This window comes from Ascaphus truei, chromosome 2, assembly GCF_040206685.1.
Source record: "Ascaphus truei isolate aAscTru1 chromosome 2, aAscTru1.hap1, whole genome shotgun sequence".
Lineage (NCBI taxonomy): Eukaryota > Metazoa > Chordata > Amphibia > Anura > Ascaphidae > Ascaphus > Ascaphus truei.
Window position 1 is genome coordinate 335,860,350 of NC_134484.1, and position 19,696 is coordinate 335,880,045.

Below are 19,696 nucleotides of genomic sequence, written 5' to 3' on the forward strand. Positions count from 1 at the left end.
AGAGAGGTTCCTATGCACAAATGTAAACATATTCTTTATGTATTTATTGAGATTCTTAGGAACTCGCCTGTAAAAAGTGCACACGTGGGACAGTCAGAAAATAATGCATTACCATTAACTGGTTACAGCTAGCCACTTAAAACGCCTCCTACTGATGGCTATGGTGATATGGAACAGATGCTTGCTTAACACAATAAAAACAACATCATTTCATATAGCGCTTTTCTTACAATGGGAATCAAAGCTCTTCAAAATTACAATATAGCACACAGTATGTTGCACTGTTCATACCATTTTATAGGCACTGTCACTGCCACCAACTAGCTTACAATACAGTACATCTTTGATGCCCAAGTCACAGGGAGATAAAGTGACTTGCCCAAGGTCACAAGGAGCTGACATCGGGAATTGAACCAGGTTCTCCTGCTTTAAAATAAGTATCATGGTTTTCAGAGTCAGTGTCTTTACTCACTGAGCTGCTCCTTCAGCAAAGATTAGTGAATGAATTGGGGAGATACTAGTCTACTGCTTTAACTTATTAAATAAAATATTGAGCAGTGAATGGTTTCTTCCTGAAAGTTACTGTGCTGTTTGTTACATGCCAGAATCTTTAGTGTTACAATATATTCCCCAAACAAGGTTTGTGTTAAGGATAAAAAAAATTTTATTGTAATCCCACTGCTTGACCAAATACCAAGAGAACCTTAATGGAGCAATCCAAGCACGCAATTGAATTTTTGCAGTGAAACTTCTTTACGGGCACCTATAGGGTTTTGATGGGAAAAATCTCTTGTGTTGTCACGAAAAAACCATGGTGGAAGTGACGTCTCGGTTTTGCTGATCGCATGCGCATAACAACATTCTAGGCCACACAGAGATTGTAGGCAGCGCATACGCAGAAGAGGAGGTTGTAAGCAGTGCATGGCTCGCCGCGCATGCGCAGAAGCCCATAATAGTCTTTCCATCCACATGCGCTGTAACGGCATTGGCGCGCGTGACTGCACGGCGACATGCACATGCAAATGCCGTCCGGCGCCGCACGTAGGCGGCACCACATGCTTGCACAGGATCACCGAACTCTGCCACAACTTCCAGGCGCAGACCTTTCGTATGCCTGGTCCACAACAAACTCTGCTGCACAGGTGGGCCCACTCCCAATGCTACACAGTCACACACAAAAACAAACAGTCACACACACACACAATGTCTTACACACACAGTGTCACACAGTCAGTCACACACAATATCACACACACAGTCACACACACACACACAGTCACAGTCACAAGGAATTCGCAGTTCGTATAAATGTAGACATGCAAATAGCTACAACTGGGGGGGGGGTGCCAAGCACGCGCGTTCTAAGTCAAATATCTTTGTGTTTTTTCACTGAAATTGTGTTTGGATTTTAAATAAAAACATCACCATCACAAATACAATTTCTGTGACAAAAGACAGAAGTTTCATTTAAAATGCACATGCTCGGCACACACACACACTATTTTTTTTTTTTTAAATATAGGATTGAAGTCTTCAGAGCTGAACCACATTCATTTAAGCTCCAGGGACCCCCTGCTTCCAGAGATAATTACCTCCAAATGGGGTGCCAATATATATCTCTGGTTTTTAAAAATTGCACGCCTCGTGGGCCAATAAGAATCCACACCGGATGACGTCCTGGCTTCCTATTGGCCCGCAGGACGAGGCAGCTTTAAAAAGCGGCCATTAAGTAATCCCTGCTAGCGAACCGGAGCAGCTACTAGCACCCACTATGGAGGTAAGTATCTCCGGATGCCGGGGGACCCCGAAGTTGAAATGAATAAGGTTCAGCTCTGGAGACCCCTTGCTTCAAACCTACAGTATGTTGAATAAAAGGGATCAACTGCTGGTTTTGACTTTAGGCTGGAGGGCTGCAAGAGAGGAGATACTTGCAGAACTACACAAAATAAGTGCTGAATAACTATCCAGAAAACAAACATCGACTGCTCAGGAAATGTACATGAACACTTGGTATTTGCACCAATATACTACACTTTAATGTACAACATAACAATAATCCATCTTTACCACACTGCAAGGGACTCAAATGTGCGCTACAAACCGCATGGGAGGAACTGAGAAATTGATATGTAATAGGGCAACTTCAAGTTACAGGTATTTATTTTCTAGGTGAATATGGGATGATGGAAGTCTATACAGATACCCAATATAATTTAGCAGATTACTATGTTCATTTGAATTCATTAATGTAATTTTTTTTAATGGGTTACATTGAAGAAATGTAGGCACTTATATTTAATGAAATATTTAATATATATTTGTACTAAAAACATATTCAACAATCTACGGTCCAATGTGGGACTTTAATAAGGAATTCCTTAGGAGCCTCACGTTTGTCAATTTTGAAAATGTGCGTCCATTATATCAATCTTTAAACAAAATAAACCACCCCTTGAACATGAAATGTTTTAAAAGAATGCAGACATCACAAATTCCTAATACATATACATACTTCTACCCCAACTCTGTGTTTTCAGTTGTATTTTGTCTGGCGGACATTGGCAGGAGGTGTAAAGTGATGTGATGGTAGTGCCTGCAAAACCACTGCAGAGTTTTCAACTGGAACAAAAACCTCATTTAACGACTGATGACAGACTAGCGCTTAAATGTCAAGTAATACCACCGCAAAAAGTAACCAGTGGTTGCGGCAAAAAGGACTAACTGATCCATGAAGATCAGGAATGTAGAAACTCTGGAGAGCAGTTTACTTTTTGAGGGTGATGAGATTTTGAGTGAGAACAAAGAACTGGTAGCCGTGACTGTGCATTTCAGTCATCAAAATGTAACCATTGTGAAAAATCGAAGAAATGTACCTTACTTGGGATAGGAGACTCTATACTACTCACAACTTTTTACTACCTTGTTGAACCTGTTATGTGTTTTTTTTATAGCTGAATACAGTACATGACCGAAGTTATTTATTTTCTAAACATTTATGTTTAAAGATAACTAAAAGAGCAATACATAGGTATACAAAGATTTAATCATTTAAAATATTTTTTATATACTGTAGTTATACTTGTATGTTTAAATGATAAATGCACATATAAAGTGCTTGCCAGTGTCGCATAAAGCTCACACTATTAATAAATATATATATTTCCCCTGAAGAAGTCTTTCGAGATGAAACGCGTAGGGAGTGTCATGTGGACGTGATATTGTCCAGTTTTATTTGATATCACTCACTATTCTATATACGGGACTATATCTTCTGATTTGGAATACACTGATCCCAGCGGGTCATTTGCTACACTTGTGGGGACTGTCTCCGTTTGTATCCTGTGACGACATCGAGTTCTCGCGTGATTTGGAACTGAGAACTCACCATTGTGACGTTGGATTTGGAGGAAGGCGGCGTCCCTCATGTTCCCCGGTATTTGGAGGCTACTATTGAGGCTGCTGCAGTTCACCAACACCGGATACGTCACTGAAGTCACCGGATACCTGGTTCCTGCATCTGGCTGGTGATTGAGTTGTACTCAGAATTGCTTTTTATTCCGTTATGTTTGTGAGTGTGTTCTTCATATCTTTTACTCCATAAACTATTTGTTATACTTTTTTACGCTATGAGTGCACCTGTTTTTTTTCTGTTTTTGTATATATATATATATATATATATATATATATATATATATATATATATATATATATATAAACATACAGTATATATATACAGTTAGGTCCGGAAATAATTGGACACTGACACAATTTTCATCATTTTGGATCTGTACGCCACCACAATGGATTTGAAATGAAACAACTGAGATGCAATAGAAGTGCAGGCTTTCAGCTTTAATTCAAGGGGTTGAACAAAAATATTGTATGAAACGTTTAGGAATTGTAACCATTTTCATACACAGTCCCCTTATTTCAGGGACTCAAATGTAATTGAACAAATTAACACAATCATAAATAAAATTTTCATTTTTAATACTTTGTCAAGAATCCTTTGCAGGCAATGACTACTTGAAGTCTGGAACGCATGGACATCACCAAACGCTGGGTTTTCTCCTTTGTGATGCTTTGCCAGGTCTTTACTGCAGCTGTCTTCAGTTGTTGTTTGTTCGTGGGTCTTTCTACCTTAAGTTTTGTCTTCAGCAAGTGAAATGCATGCTTGATCGGGTTGAGATCAGGTGATTGACTCGGCCATTGCAAATTATTCCACTTCTTTTCCTTAAACTCATGGGTTGCTTTCGCAGTATGTTTTGGGTCATTGTCCATCTGTAAAGTGAAGCGCTGTCCAATCAACTTCGCTGAATTTGGCTGAATCTGAGCAGACAATAGCCCTATACACTTCAGAATTCATCCGGCTGCTTCTGTCTTCTGTCATCATCAATAAACACTAGTGACTCAGTGCCATTGTAAGCCATGCATGCCTATGCCATCACACTGCCCCCAACGTGTTTTACAGATCATGTGGTATGCTTCGGATCATGAGCCGTTCCAAGCCATCTCCACACTTTTTTCTTCCCATCATTCTGGTACAGGTTGATCTTAGTTTCATCTGTCCAAAGAATGCTGTTACAGAACTGGTCTGGCTTTTTTAAATATTGTTAGGCAAAGTCTAATCTTGCCTTTCTATTCTAGAGGCTTATGAATGGTTTTCACCTGGTGGTGAACCCTCTGTATTTGCTCTCGTGAAGTTTTCTCTTTATGGTAGACTTGGATAATGATACTGTATGCCTACCTCCTGGAGCGTGTTCTTCCCTTGGCTGGATGTTGTGAAGTGGTTTTTCTTTTCCATGGAAAGGATCCTACTTTCATCCACCACTGTTGTCTTCCGTGGACGTCCAGGCCTTTTTGTGTTGCATAGCTCACCATAGCTCACCAGTGCGTTCTTTTATTCTCAGAATGTACCAAATTGTTGACTTGGCCACTCCCAATGTTCCTGCTATCTCTCTGATGGATTTTCTTTTTTTTGGCAGCCTAAGGATGCCCTGTTTCACTTGCATTGAGAGCTCCTTTGACCGCATGTTGTGGGTTCACAGCAACAGCTTCCATATGCAAATGTCATACCTGGAATCAACTCCAGACCTTTTACCTGTTTAATTGATGATGAAATAACGAAGGAATAGCCCACACCTGTCCATGAAACAGCTTTTGAGTCAATTGTCCAATTACTTTTGGTCCCTTGAAAAAGAGGGAGCTACATATTAAAGAGATGTAATTCCTAAAGCCTTCCTCCAATTTGAATGTGATTACCCTCAAATTAAAGCTTATAGACTGCACTTTAAGCCCATATTCATTATTTCACTGTAATTTGAATTTATTTTGGTACACTCCCTTGATAAAGGTCCTGTTTTTAGGACCGAAACGTTGGTGTTTTGTGCCTGCTTCACTAATACAATTCTTTTTGCTAACAAGTGTGCTGTCTCTTCCTTGCTGTGCCTGCTTTGGATTCCCTGGATTCTCTGGTCTGCCTGGTAAGGAGCCTTTGATTATATATATATATATATATATATATATATATATATATATATATATATATATATACAGGTAAACCCCGTTATAACGCGAATTGGTTATAACGTGGTTTTCACGTGTCTGACGTTATTTTTTTTGCACACTGCACACATTACACACTCTTACTGCACACACTGCTCACTGCACACACTCTCACTGCACACTCTGCTCACTGCACACACTGCTCATTGCACACACTGTTCACTGCACACACTGTTCACTGCACACACTGCACACTAATCACTGCACACACTGCTCACTGCACACACTGCTCACTGCACACACTCTCACTGCACACACTCTCACTGCACACACTGCACACTGCACACTGCACACACTCTCACTGCACACACTCCCAGCACTCACTGCACACACTCTACACTGCACACACTGCACACACTCTACACTGCACACACTCTACACTGCACACACTCTACACTGCACACACTCTACACTGCGCGCACACACTCCCACAGCACGCACACAGTCCCACTGCACACTCCCACTCCCACTGCACACTCCCACTCCCACTGCATGCACACTCCCACTGCACACACTCCCACTGCACGCACTCCCACTGCACGCACTCCCACTGCACGCACTCCCACTGCACACTGCACACACAAGACACTCCCAGCACACACACTCACTGCACATACACTCACTGCACACAGCTCACAGCACACTCTCACTGCACTCAGCTCTCACAATACACTCACATGTCAGCAGCCCACCCCTCCCCTCACATGTCAGCAGCCCACCCCCCCTCACATGTCAGCAGCCCACCCCCACCTCACATGTCAGCAGCCCACCCCCCCCTCACATGTCAGCAGCCCACCCCCCCTCACATGTCAGCAGCCCACCCCCCCTCACATGTCAGCAGCCCACCCCCCCCTCACATGTCAGCAGCCCACCCCCCCTCACATGTCAGCAGCCCACCCCCCCTCACATGTCAGCAGCCCACCCCCCCTCACATGTCAGCAGCCCACCCCCCCTCACATGTCAGCAGCCCACCCCCCCCTCACATGTCAGCAGCCCACCCCCCCTCACATGTCAGCAGCCCACCCCCCCTCACATGTCAGCAGCCCACCCCCCCTCACATGTCAGCAGCCCACCCCCCACCAGCCGTTTTTCACACACACACCCCCACCAGCCCGTTTTTCACACACACACCCCCACCAGCCCGTTTTTCACACACACACACACACACACACACACACACACACACACACACACACACACACACCCCTCCCCCCCTACCTTAGATCAGCTCAGCACATCCTCTCTCCCCGGTACTAAGCCTAAGCCCCGCCCCCTCATGCTCTGACCTCTCCGGAAGAAAAAAAAACACACGGCTGCCGGGGGCAGGGAGGGAGAGGGAGGGGGGGGATGGAGAGGGAGGGGGCTGGGAGGGGGTTGGGAGGGAGAGGGAGGGGGCTGGGAGAGGGAGGGGAGAGGGAGGGGAGAGGGAGGTGGCTGGGAGGGAGGGAGGAGGGATGAATCGCTGCCGTTTTTTAAACTTTTTTTTTTTAATTTATTTAATTAACTGGCGCCTGGCCAGAGTCATCGCGGGCCCCACAGAGAGGCCAGACGGGCCGCATGTTGTACAGGCCTCTTCCTTCCCTCCTCACTCCCTCCCTCCCGAACAGGCGCGCGGCGGCCATTTTTTTTTTTAAATTAGCGCGACCCCGTTACTAACCACGCTATAACGGGGTTTACCTGTATATATATATATATATATATATATATATATATATATATACATATATATACAGTGTTCGACAATCCTATACATTTACACGCCCGGGGCGGGTGGATTTAACCCCCGGGCGAGTAAATATTGGCCCAAGCAAAACACGTGCTTGTTTTTTTAAATTTCCCCGCTCGCGTTGAATTTTCCCTGCTCGCGCTGAAAAAATAAATAAATAACTCCCCCTACCTGATTGCTGAATAGCCCTATACACTTCAGAATTCATCCGGCTGCTTCTGTCTTCTGTCATCATCAATAAACACTAGTGACTCAGTGCCATTGTAAGCCATGCATGCCTATGCCATCACACTGCCCCCAACGTGTTTTACAGATCATGTGGTATGCTTCGGATCATGAGCCGTTCCAAGCCATCTCCACACTTTTTTCTTCCCATCATTCTGGTACAGGTTGATCTTAGTTTCATCTGTCCAAAGAATGCTGTTACAGAACTGGTCTGGCTTTTTTAAATATTGTTAGGCAAAGTCTAATCTTGCCTTTCTATTCTAGAGGCTTATGAATGGTTTTCACCTGGTGGTGAACCCTCTGTATTTGCTCTCGTGAAGTTTTCTCTTTATGGTAGACTTGGATAATGATACTGTATGCCTACCTCCTGGAGCGTGTTCTTCCCTTGGCTGGATGTTGTGAAGTGGTTTTTCTTTTCCATGGAAAGGATCCTACTTTCATCCACCACTGTTGTCTTCCGTGGACGTCCAGGCCTTTTTGTGTTGCATAGCTCACCATAGCTCACCAGTGCGTTCTTTTATTCTCAGAATGTACCAAATTGTTGACTTGGCCACTCCCAATGTTCCTGCTATCTCTCTGATGGATTTTCTTTTTTTTGGCAGCCTAAGGATGCCCTGTTTCACTTGCATTGAGAGCTCCTTTGACCGCATGTTGTGGGTTCACAGCAACAGCTTCCATATGCAAATGTCATACCTGGAATCAACTCCAGACCTTTTACCTGTTTAATTGATGATGAAATAACGAAGGAATAGCCCACACCTGTCCATGAAACAGCTTTTGAGTCAATTGTCCAATTACTTTTGGTCCCTTGAAAAAGAGGGAGCTACATATTAAAGAGATGTAATTCCTAAAGCCTTCCTCCAATTTGAATGTGATTACCCTCAAATTAAAGCTTATAGACTGCACTTTAAGCCCATATTCATTATTTCACTGTAATTTGAATTTATTTTGGTACACTCCCTTGATAAAGGTCCTGTTTTTAGGACCGAAACGTTGGTGTTTTGTGCCTGCTTCACTAATACAATTCTTTTTGCTAACAAGTGTGCTGTCTCTTCCTTGCTGTGCCTGCTTTGGATTCCCTGGATTCTCTGGTCTGCCTGGTAAGGAGCCTTTGATTATATATATATATATATATATATATATATATATATATATATATATACAGGTAAACCCCGTTATAACGCGAATTGGTTATAACGTGGTTTTCACGTGTCTGACGTTATTTTTTTTGCACACTGCACACATTACACACTCTTACTGCACACACTGCTCACTGCACACACTCTCACTGCACACTCTGCTCACTGCACACACTGCTCACTGCACACACTGTTCACTGCACACACTGTTCACTGCACACACTGTTCACTGCACACACTGCACACTAATCACTGCACACACTGCTCACTGCACACACTGCTCACTGCACTCACTGCTCACTGCACACACTCTCACTGCACACACTCTCACTGCACACTGCACACACTCTCACTGCACACACTGCACACTCTCTCACTGCACACACTGCACACACTCCCAGCACTCACTGCACACACTCTACACTGCACACACTGCACACACTCTACACTGCACACACTCTACACTGCACACACTCTACACTGCACACACTCTACACTGCGCGCACACACTCCCACTGCACGCACACAGTCCCACTGCACACTCCCACTCCCACTGCACACTCCCACTCCCACTGCATGCACACTCCCACTGCACACACTCCCACTGCACACACTCCCACTGCACGCACTCCCACTGCACGCACTCCCACTGCACGCACTCCCACTGCACGCACTCCCACTGCACACTGCACACACAAGACACTCCCAGCACACACACTCACTGCACATACACTCACTGCACACAGCTCACAGCACACTCTCACTGCACTCAGCTCTCACAATACACTCACATGTCAGCAGCCCACCCCCCCTCACATGTCAGCAGCCCACCCCCCCCTCACATGTCAGCAGCCCACCCCCCCCTCACATGTCAGCAGCCCACCCCCCCTCACATGTCAGCAGCCCACCCCCCCTCACATGTCAGCAGCCCACCCCCCCCTCACATGTCAGCAGCCCACCCCCCCCTCACATGTCAGCAGCCCACCCCCCCTCACATGTCAGCAGCCCACCCCCCCTCACATGTCAGCAGCCCACCCCCCCTCACATGTCAGCAGCCCACCCCCCCCTCACATGTCAGCAGCCCACCCCCCCTCACATGTCAGCAGCCCACCCCCCCTCACATGTCAGCAGCCCACCCCCCCTCACATGTCAGCAGCCCACCCCCCACCAGCCGTTTTTCACACACACACCCCCACCAGCCCGTTTTTCACACACACACCCCCACCAGCCCGTTTTTCACACACACACACACACACACACACACACACACACACACACACACACACACCCCTCCCCCCCTACCTTAGATCAGCTCAGCACATCCTCTCTCCCCGGTACTAAGCCTAAGCCCCGCCCCCTCATGCTCTGACCTCTCCGGAAGAAAAAAAAACACACGGCTGCCGGGGGCAGGGAGGGAGAGGGAGGGGGGGGATGGAGAGGGAGGGGGCTGGGAGGGGGTTGGGAGGGAGAGGGAGGGGGCTGGGAGAGGGAGGGGAGAGGGAGGGGAGAGGGAGGTGGCTGGGAGGGAGGGAGGAGGGATGAATCGCTGCCGTTTTTTAAACTTTTTTTTTTAAATTTATTTAATTAACTGGCGCCTGGCCAGAGTCATCGCAGGCCCCACAGAGAGGCCAGACGGGCCGCATGTTGTACAGGCCTCTTCCTTCCCTCCTCACTCCCTCCCTCCCGAACAGGCGCGCGGCGGCCATTTTTTTTTTTTAAATTAGCGCGACCCCGTTACTAACCACGCTATAACGGGGTTTACCTGTATATATATATATATATATATATATATATATATATATATATATATATATATATATATATATATATATATGAACAACAAGAAAAGAAAGCGCCCGATCCTAGTGCAGCATGAAAAAATACAATTTAATAAAAATGAATATGAATAAAACCAACAAATGCGAACTCACAAACACAGGATAAATAAATGCATATAATGAGTATACTCATTCGCCAACCGCCCACGTTGTGCCTTGGATGGCGCGCCCTCTCTCTGTCTGGGTTTTCTCAGCTCTGCTGAACCGACATCCAGCAGGGGATACAGGAAAAAGCTCACCACAATGTGACCCGGAAGTCCTCCACAATGTTAGTGTATCCGGATATGAGGTCTGTAGTCCGTGACCCCGCGATGCAGGGGCTGATCAGAGAAGTCTCTCTGCACTCCCAAAGGCAGTCCGTAATGAGGTGGGCAGTGAGGATAGAGTCAAAATATAATCTCTTCATCTCCTGATGAAATCACTTTATGTGAAGAAACGCGTAGAGAAGAGCGTTTTTTAGCTGCTGTCACACTGTGATATATATTTTGACTCTATCCTCACTGCCCACCTCATTACGGACTGCCTTTGGGAGTGCAGAGAGACTTCTCTGATCAGCCCCTGCATCGCGGGGTCACGGACTACAGACCTCATATCCGGATACACTAACATTGTGGAGGACTTCCGGGTCACATTGTGGTGAGCTTTTTCCTGTATCCCCTGCTGGATGTCGGTTCAGCAGAGCTGAGAAAACCCAGACAGAGAGAGGGCGCGCCATCCAAGGCACAACGTGGGCGGTTGGCGAATGAGTATACTCATTATATGCATTTATTTATCCTGTGTTTGTGAGTTCGCATTTGTTGGTTTTATTCATATTCATTTTTATTAAATTGTATTTTTTCATGCTGCACTAGGATCGGGCGCTTTCTTTTCTTGTTGTTCACAGATTTCTGGGAGTTCGTTGGTCCTTGATGAGAGCAGCCAGATCCTAGCATGGACCCTTGGTTTGGTTGATATATTTTTACATTTTTCACATTTTTTATTTTTATTTTTATCTTTGACACACTTAGTGTCATTTTTTCTGTATTTTTCCATTCATCATTCATTTAGTATCATTTAGGAGGGATTCATTAGTGCAGTAGTCATAACTACCAACACATGCCATTTTATTATATTTGTATTGTTCACTGGCATATATTTGTGTTTACAGCAGCTTTTTAAACATTGGCACTCAGCATTTTATTATAACATATTGCATGTATTTTTATTAGTGTGAGTCAATCATCCATAATACTGTTGCATTCACTTTTGCCATTCACCTTTGCTATATCCATTTAATACAATCATTTGGTAATTAGTCTGATTTTACACCTGAGGAGCGCAGTCTATTCTTTGTTTGATATATATATATATATATATACATCCAAACAAGAATGACCTAGGCGCAAGTAAAAACAAGAAAGAGACAAACATAGGGTAATACGTTCAAACAATTGGTCTATTGGATGGTAAGATATGCACTTACAACAGGTAGAATAAAATCAGGCCTTGTATCCACTCTGGGATCAGGAACGATGAATGATGATCCAGGACAGCCAGCAACAAGTCATCTACAGGAACCGTATCCTCGTGTGCAGTGTCACATATAAGAAGAGAAGTGGGACACATACATAGTGTAACACAGTTTATTGTAAAATTAATAAAAAGACATTAAAGTAAAATACTCACACTTTGTGAGTTTGGGTAAAAGCGTTTGAGAATTTAGAGCTTCTCACACTCATCAAGGGTAGGTATCCGTGGACTTATACACAGTTCCAGTTAACTCCTTGCACAATGTCCTTATAACCACATGCGATGTTATTGCCAAACTTCCAAGGGTATGGAGTCATTTATTTATGCACTCTCTGTAATGTCCAGAGCCTCTGAGGGCGGGGTACTCTTATAAATGTTGCAAACCCGTAGTTAAGGGCCGTGTGTCTCTGTGACTGCACCTAATGTGCTAGTAGTACTCACGCTACTTCAGGGGTATGGTGTGGCGTTTTTCCCCCTTCGTTGTTGTCCGTTTTGTTGGTCTGCGGACCACCCCGCTTCACTCACTGCTCCCGTCCTCCGTGGCTGTTCGCATGCACGCGGCGGCGTGGTGACGTCACGTCTCCTCGCGAGATTACGTCTCCAAATCTCCCGGTCACTGTGTTAGTCTTCGTCCCTCACCAACTGATGCGAAAATATGTACCGAGCAGGCACAACGATACAAATCACTGCCAGACAGCTGGATATTGCTGGCTAGTGTCCCCAATGTCCTGTGTTCACTCACAATGCTCCAAAAATCACGCCCTACGCGTTTCTCCTTTCGGCTTCGTCAGGGGCCCCTGACGAAGCCGAAAGGAGAAACGCGTAGGGCGTGATTTTTGGAGCATTGTGAGTGAACACAGGACATTGGGGACACTAGCCAGCAATATCCAGCTGTCTGGCAGTGATTTGTATCGTTGTGCCTGCTCGGTACATATTTTCGCATCAGTTGGTGAGGGACGAAGACTAACACAGTGACCGGGAGATTTGGAGACGTAATCTCGCGAGGAGACGTGACGTCACCACGCCGCCGCGTGCATGCGAACAGCCACGGAGGACGGGAGCAGTGAGTGAAGCGGGGTGGTCCGCAGACCAACAAAACGGACAACAACGAAGGGGGAAAAACGCCACACCATACCCCTGAAGTAGCGTGAGTACTACTAGCACATTAGGTGCAGTCACAGAGACACACGGCCCTTAACTACGGGTTTGCAACATTTATAAGAGTACCCCGCCCTCAGAGGCTCTGGACATTACAGAGAGTGCATAAATAAATGACTCCATACCCTTGGAAGTTTGGCAATAACATCGCATGTGGTTATAAGGACATTGTGCAAGGAGTTAACTGGAACTGTGTATAAGTCCACGGATACCTACCCTTGATGAGTGTGAGAAGCTCTAAATTCTCAAACGCTTTTACCCAAACTCACAAAGTGTGAGTATTTTACTTTAATGTCTTTTTATTAATTTTACAATAAACTGTGTTACACTATGTATGTGTCCCACTTCTCTTCTTATATGTGACACTGCACACGAGGATACGGTTCCTGTAGATGACTTGTTGCTGGCTGTCCTGGATCATCATTCATCGTTCCTGATCCCAGAGTGGATACAAGGCCTGATTTTATTCTACCTGTTGTAAGTGCATATCTTACCATCCAATAGACCAATTGTTTGAACGTATTACCCTATGTTTGTCTCTTTCTTGTTTTTACTTGCGCCTAGGTCATTCTTGTTTGGATTTTCCTTTTTACCAGCCCGTGGAGCGGTAGACCTTTTGGCTGCAGACTTAATCAGGGAAAGCTAGATTGTGAGGTAGTATACCCTCCTATATATGTGGTTTAATATCATTATTTGTCTAATTGTGATTGCGCTTATTGTAGTTTTCCATTTTTATATATATATACATATATATACAGTGTTCGACAATCCTATACATTTACACGCCCGGGGCGGGTGGATTTAACCCCCGGGCGAGTAAATATTGGCCCAAGCAAAACACGTGCTTGTTTTTTTAAATTTCCCCGCTCGCGTTGAATTTTCCCTGCTCGCGCTGAAAAAATAAATAAATAACTCCCCCTACCTGATTGCTGATTGCCACGCGCTCCCAGGCTTTGTGGGCGCGCGGCCAGGCTCTATATAAGCCAGCCCCCAACAAGTGGCCATTTTTTCTGGCCAGAGATCTGTTGGAGAGTACTAGAGTAAGTACTCTCCAATCCTCCATCCCCTCTGCTCCTTGTTCCCCCTTACTCCCCGCTTCCCCCCCACCCAATGCCCGCGCGTGGCTGCAGATGGTAGCGAGGGTGTTCCGCCTTCTCTCCCCGGGCCCCGCTTATTCCCTCCAGCTTCCCGTGCCACTTCCAGCTTTCCCTGGTCCCCGCGCGGGGCAGGTGATGGTAGTGGGGTGTTCCCCGCTTACCCCGGCTTCCCGCGATCCCCACGGGCGGGTGATGGTAGTGGGGGGTGTCTCCGCTTACCCCGGCTTCCCGCGATACCAGCGCGGGACGGGTGATGGTAGTGGGGGGTGTTCCCGCTTGCCCCGGCTTCCCGCGATACCAGCGCGGGACGGGTGATGATAGTGGGGGGTGTCCCCGCTTACCCCGGCTTCCCGCGATACCAGCGCGGGACGGGTGATGGTAGTGGGGGGTGTCCCCGCTTACCCCGGCTTCCCGCGATACCAGTGCGGGACGGGTGATGGTAGTGGGTGTTTTCCCGGCTTCATGCGCCACTTCCCGCTTCCCAGATCCCCGCGCGGGGTGGGAGATGGTAGCGGGGGTGTTCCCCTGTTACCTCCTTGGTCTCCGCTTCCCCGCGGTCCCGTGGCTGTCCGCGTAGGGAGGGAGATGGTCGCGGGGGGGCGAGCGGGGCAGTGGTGGTGCTCGGTCGCATGGCCTTTCCTCTTCTTCCCCCTGTCGTGTGTGTGTGTTTGTGTGTGTGTATGGGAGAGTGTGTGTGTATGCATGCATGTATGGGAGAGTGTGTGTGTGTGTGTGTGTGTATGCATGTATGGGGGGGGGTGTGTGTGTGTGTGTGTGTGTGTGTGTGTGTGTCTGTGTCTGTGTCTGTGTGTGTGTGTGTGTGTGTGTGTGTGTGTGTGTGTGTGTGTGTGTGTGTGTGTGTGTGTGTGTGTGTGTGTGCATGGGAGAGTGTGTGTGTGTGTATGCATGCATGCATGCATGGGAGAGTGTACGTGTATGCAAGGGTGTGCGTGCGTGTGTGTGTAGGATACTAGTAGTGTCACCCAACCCAGTCACCCCACTCCAGTCACCCCACCACCCCACCCCAGTCACCCCACCACCCCACCCCAGTCACCCCGTCACCCCACCCAGTCACCCCACCACCCCACCCAGTCACCCCACCCAGTCACCCCGTCACCCCACCCCGTCACCCCACCCAGTCAACCAGTCACCCCACCCAGTAAACCAGTCACCCCGCCACCCCACCCAGTCACCCCACCCAGTCAACCAGTCACCACACACAGTCACCCCATCACCCCACCCAGTCACTCAGTTACCCCAGTCACCCCACCCCCGTCGCCCTCTCTCTCTCGCCCCCTCTCTCTCTCGCCCTCTCCACCCTCTCTCTCTCGCACCCTCTCACACCCTCTCTCTCACACCCTCTCTCCCCCACACCTTCTCTCTCTCCCCCACACCTTCTCTCTCTCCCCCACACCCTCTCTCTCTCCCCCACACCCTCCCTCTCACACTCTCTCTCACACTCTCCCTCTCTCACACACCCTCTCTCACACTCTCCCTCTCTCACACTCTCCCTCTCTCACACACCCTCTCTCTCTCACACCCTCTCTCTCTCACACCCTCTCTCTCTCACACCCTCTCTCTCACACCCTCTCTCTCTCACACCCTCTCTCTCTCACACCCTCTCTCTCTCACGCCCTCTCTCTCTCACACTCTCCCTCTCTCACACACCCTCTCTCACACTCTCCCTCTCTCACACTCTCCCTCTCTCACACCCTCTCTCTCACACCCTCTCTCTCACACCCTCTCTCTCTCACACCCTCTATCTCTCACACACCCTCTCTCTCTCACACCCTCTCTCTCTCTCACGCCCTCTCTCTCCCCCACGCCCTCTCTCTCTCCCCCACGCCCTCTCTCTCTCCCCCATGCCCTCTCTCTCACACCCTCTCTCTCTCTCACACCCTCTCTCTCTCTCACACCCCCTCTCTCTCACACCCCCTCTCTCTCTCACACCCTCTCTCTCCCCCACGCCCTCTCTCTCTCCCCCACGCCCTCTCTTTCTCCCCCACGCCCTCTCTCTCTCCCCCACGCCCTCTCTCTCCCCCACGCCCTCTCTCTCTCCCCCACACCCTCTCTCTCACACCCTCTCTCTCTCACACCCCCTCTCTCTCTCACACCCCCTCTCTCTCACACCCCTTCTCTCTCTCACACCCCCTCTTTCTCTCTCTCACGCCCCCTATCTCTCTCAAACCCCCCCTCTCTCTCTCTCTCTCTCTCTCACCCTCTCCCTGTGTCTGTCTCACACTCTGTTTCTGGATCTCTTATTTACCCTATATATCTTAACTGCCCTATACTACACCAAAATAACCTATACTGCTTTCTTCTAGATCTGACTCAAGCTTCACACAGAAGACATCGGAACCCCCCCTAACCCAGAAGACAGGTAGGGAACACCTAACATTGCGGGAATGAGGGTACCTGGACATTGAGGAACTGCGGATCAGGTAAGATCCCAGGTGGGATTGCTGCTTTAGATATTGTGAAGCGGGGACGTCCAGACACTGGTTAAGGGGTTCAGGAAACTAGTCATTCACATCTGGCTTTTATTTCTAGATCGACATTTACACACACACACACACACGTAACAAGGACTAATTGTAGTATAATGTAATACAATAAAGACATTTATGTCAAAAACGAATGTTGTTCTGGCTAGGAATTTATTAAATGTATTTTATTTATATATTTTATTTTAAAGCGGGGTTGGGGGCGGGACTAGGGTTGGGGGCGGGACTAGGTGGCGAGTAGATTTTTTGGTTGGGCGAGTAGATTTTTGGGTGATTTGTCGAACACTGTATATATATATATATATATATATATATATATATATATATATATATATATATATATGTATATATATATACATACATATATACATATATATATATATGCATATATATACATACATACATACATATATATATATATATATATATATATACACACACACACCTACACAAACACATGAAATGTGCTGCCCTTTTGAGGGCTCAAGAGCCGTACATGTGGACCTTGAAGTATATCATGCTGCCTAGCACTGTTACATGAAGGACTGTAACACCAGTATACAGCATGTCACAAACTGGTGTATACTGTAATTTCGGTTTAGAACGTAAACTGCAATAAGTTTAATGCAATAGTGTTTAAAAATGATTAAAACAATAAAAAAAAAATCACAGCAAAAAAAGAAACACAAGAGAGAGTGTGTGTGTATATATAATGTTTGGAAGCTGGCACCATTTCTAGAAACAATGCCACACGAGAACTTGCTTCCCACCATTAAAATGGTTATGATTTTTTTTATGCATTACCATTGTTATTTACTAATGCCTTAATGGCAGGAGGGATGGCAGTTACAGTTAGGAACACCAGATGGGCCACAGTGGAGAACAAAAGTCCTCCCTGCATCTGGATGGCGAGGATTAGCAGAATCTTTGTTCTTAAATCCTCTTGTCGCCTTGCCCTTGTATGCTTTTTATTTGACACCTTTTAAGTACACATTTAAACTTTATTTTCTTGGTATCCGGAGGAACTGGCTCCTTTTGCCTTTCTGCTTAAGTTCTCTACTGCCATGCACACTTTGTTGGTTTGCCAGGTCCACAATTACTTCACATTTTTTATGGAAGAATGAGCTATAATAGGGAACCTAAATACATTATAGAATAAAAATATATAACAGTAAGCCAAGAGAAAAAGAACTATTACAAAACAATGGTGCAGAGGATTGTATTGTATAGATTTGAGTATAGTTATTGGACCATATTTACAAAATGATGCTATGCCATAAGACAGATTCCAGCGTTGTAATGCAGCTGATGACCCACTCGAGTGAATGCACCAGAAGAGGGCTTGTGGAATTGCACTGCTTACTATATATTTCGCAAATTTTGGGGGACCTATATTTTGGCTTCAAAATAAAAAGGTTGAGACATTCATAATTAGTGCTAAATATTAGTATTTTTAAAAGAGCAATCCAAAAATTACATACTTTTGTTTCATATCCAACGCTGAATTTACCGTTGTGAGAGCCTCACAGCTCTGAGATGTTTCAGCATTTTAAGTAACTACAGATATAGCTAGACTGCTTTTCCTTGATGCCGAAGAAAGCAGAAGGAACCTGCCTGCGGCATTCTCCAGCAGTGGGCAAAAAAGCCTCAGGGCACTGATAAGGAAACATGGACTGGCCCGTGGCAGTCCGCTGCTCTCACTGCCCCTGGAGGCATGGCAAAATGCTTTATTATCCCACTGCTCCGGGGAACGCGAGTTTGGCTACTGTACATCAGTAAACGTGGGTGCATGTGCAGACAGCAAATTAATGAAGGGAACAGCACACATCATACTGACACTGCTCTCATCACTGGTTCCACGGTAGCTACAGTGCCGGTAAGCGTTATTTGCAGACTGCATTGGTAACTGAAGGTTAATATCTCTGAAACACAGATGTTCCCAGCGGTAAAATAGCAGAACTTTATGTAGTTTAAAAGGAAGCTGAAGGAGTGGTTCTGTGAGTAATGGCACGGACACTGAGAACACAGGGGAGCCTGGTTCAAATCCCAGTGTCGGCTCCTTGTGACTTTGGGCAAAGTCACTTTATCTTCCTGTGCTCAGCCACCAAAAACAGATTGTAAACTCATCTGGGCAGGGACTGTGTCTGTAAAATTCCTATGTGCTGCGTACTGCGCACAGTACAGTAATTGTAAAGCTATTATGAAGTTATCATTTTATCACTATTTTTAAAAATTAAGTAGGAATGCTCTGTTTTGTAGAGAAGTATGGAGGTTGGCACTGACAACCTATTTTTTGGAGTGAAACTTGGGTATATAATTTGGGTATGGAGCATTAACAGCGTAATAATGACTGTTACAGCTATATGTGGGACTGCCCCTTCAACGGGTGTGGTAAAATATACTTTATTACTATATTGGAATAATTATATTATACTATTTTGTAATAATATTATGTATTAATACTGATTAATGCTGCCTCTGTAGGCAACTACACATTCATTATAATAAACAGCAGTCAGCATCTTGTAACTTGGAGCAAGTCCCTATTAACAGGTAAAGCATAAAGCCACATGTTAACTGCACTAAAAACATAATAATCAAACGGTTTGGACTTCTGAAAAAAGACATGAGGCCGTTGTCATTATGGAACCAACTTGTTCTCCGTTGCATATAGTTTCTATACAAACACACTTGCCGTTTTAGAGTAATGAGACGTGCATTCCAAGCTCTTTAATTTAATGAGTGATTGACTGCGGCTGCAGTAATTTCTCCTCAGTATGGATTTAGAATTAACAGCGACTAATCACCAACCGGATGCAATACAAAGGGCAAGTTATTTACAAACATGTCCAGTAAGTCCGTGCTAGCTTCTTGCATTAGTGAGATTTCCAATAATAAAGAACAGAAGTTATAAAGTTACAAAGGAAAATATGCA

The 19,696-nt window shown here is 46.0% G+C and overlaps 1 protein-coding gene across 9 annotated transcripts in view; it reads right to left on the reverse strand.

Moving 5' to 3' along the window:
- BBS9 (Bardet-Biedl syndrome 9) overlaps window positions 1-19,696 on the reverse strand; it is a 488,279-nt gene that overhangs the window by 290,901 nt on the left and 177,682 nt on the right. The gene's annotated exons all lie outside the window — the stretch shown is intronic.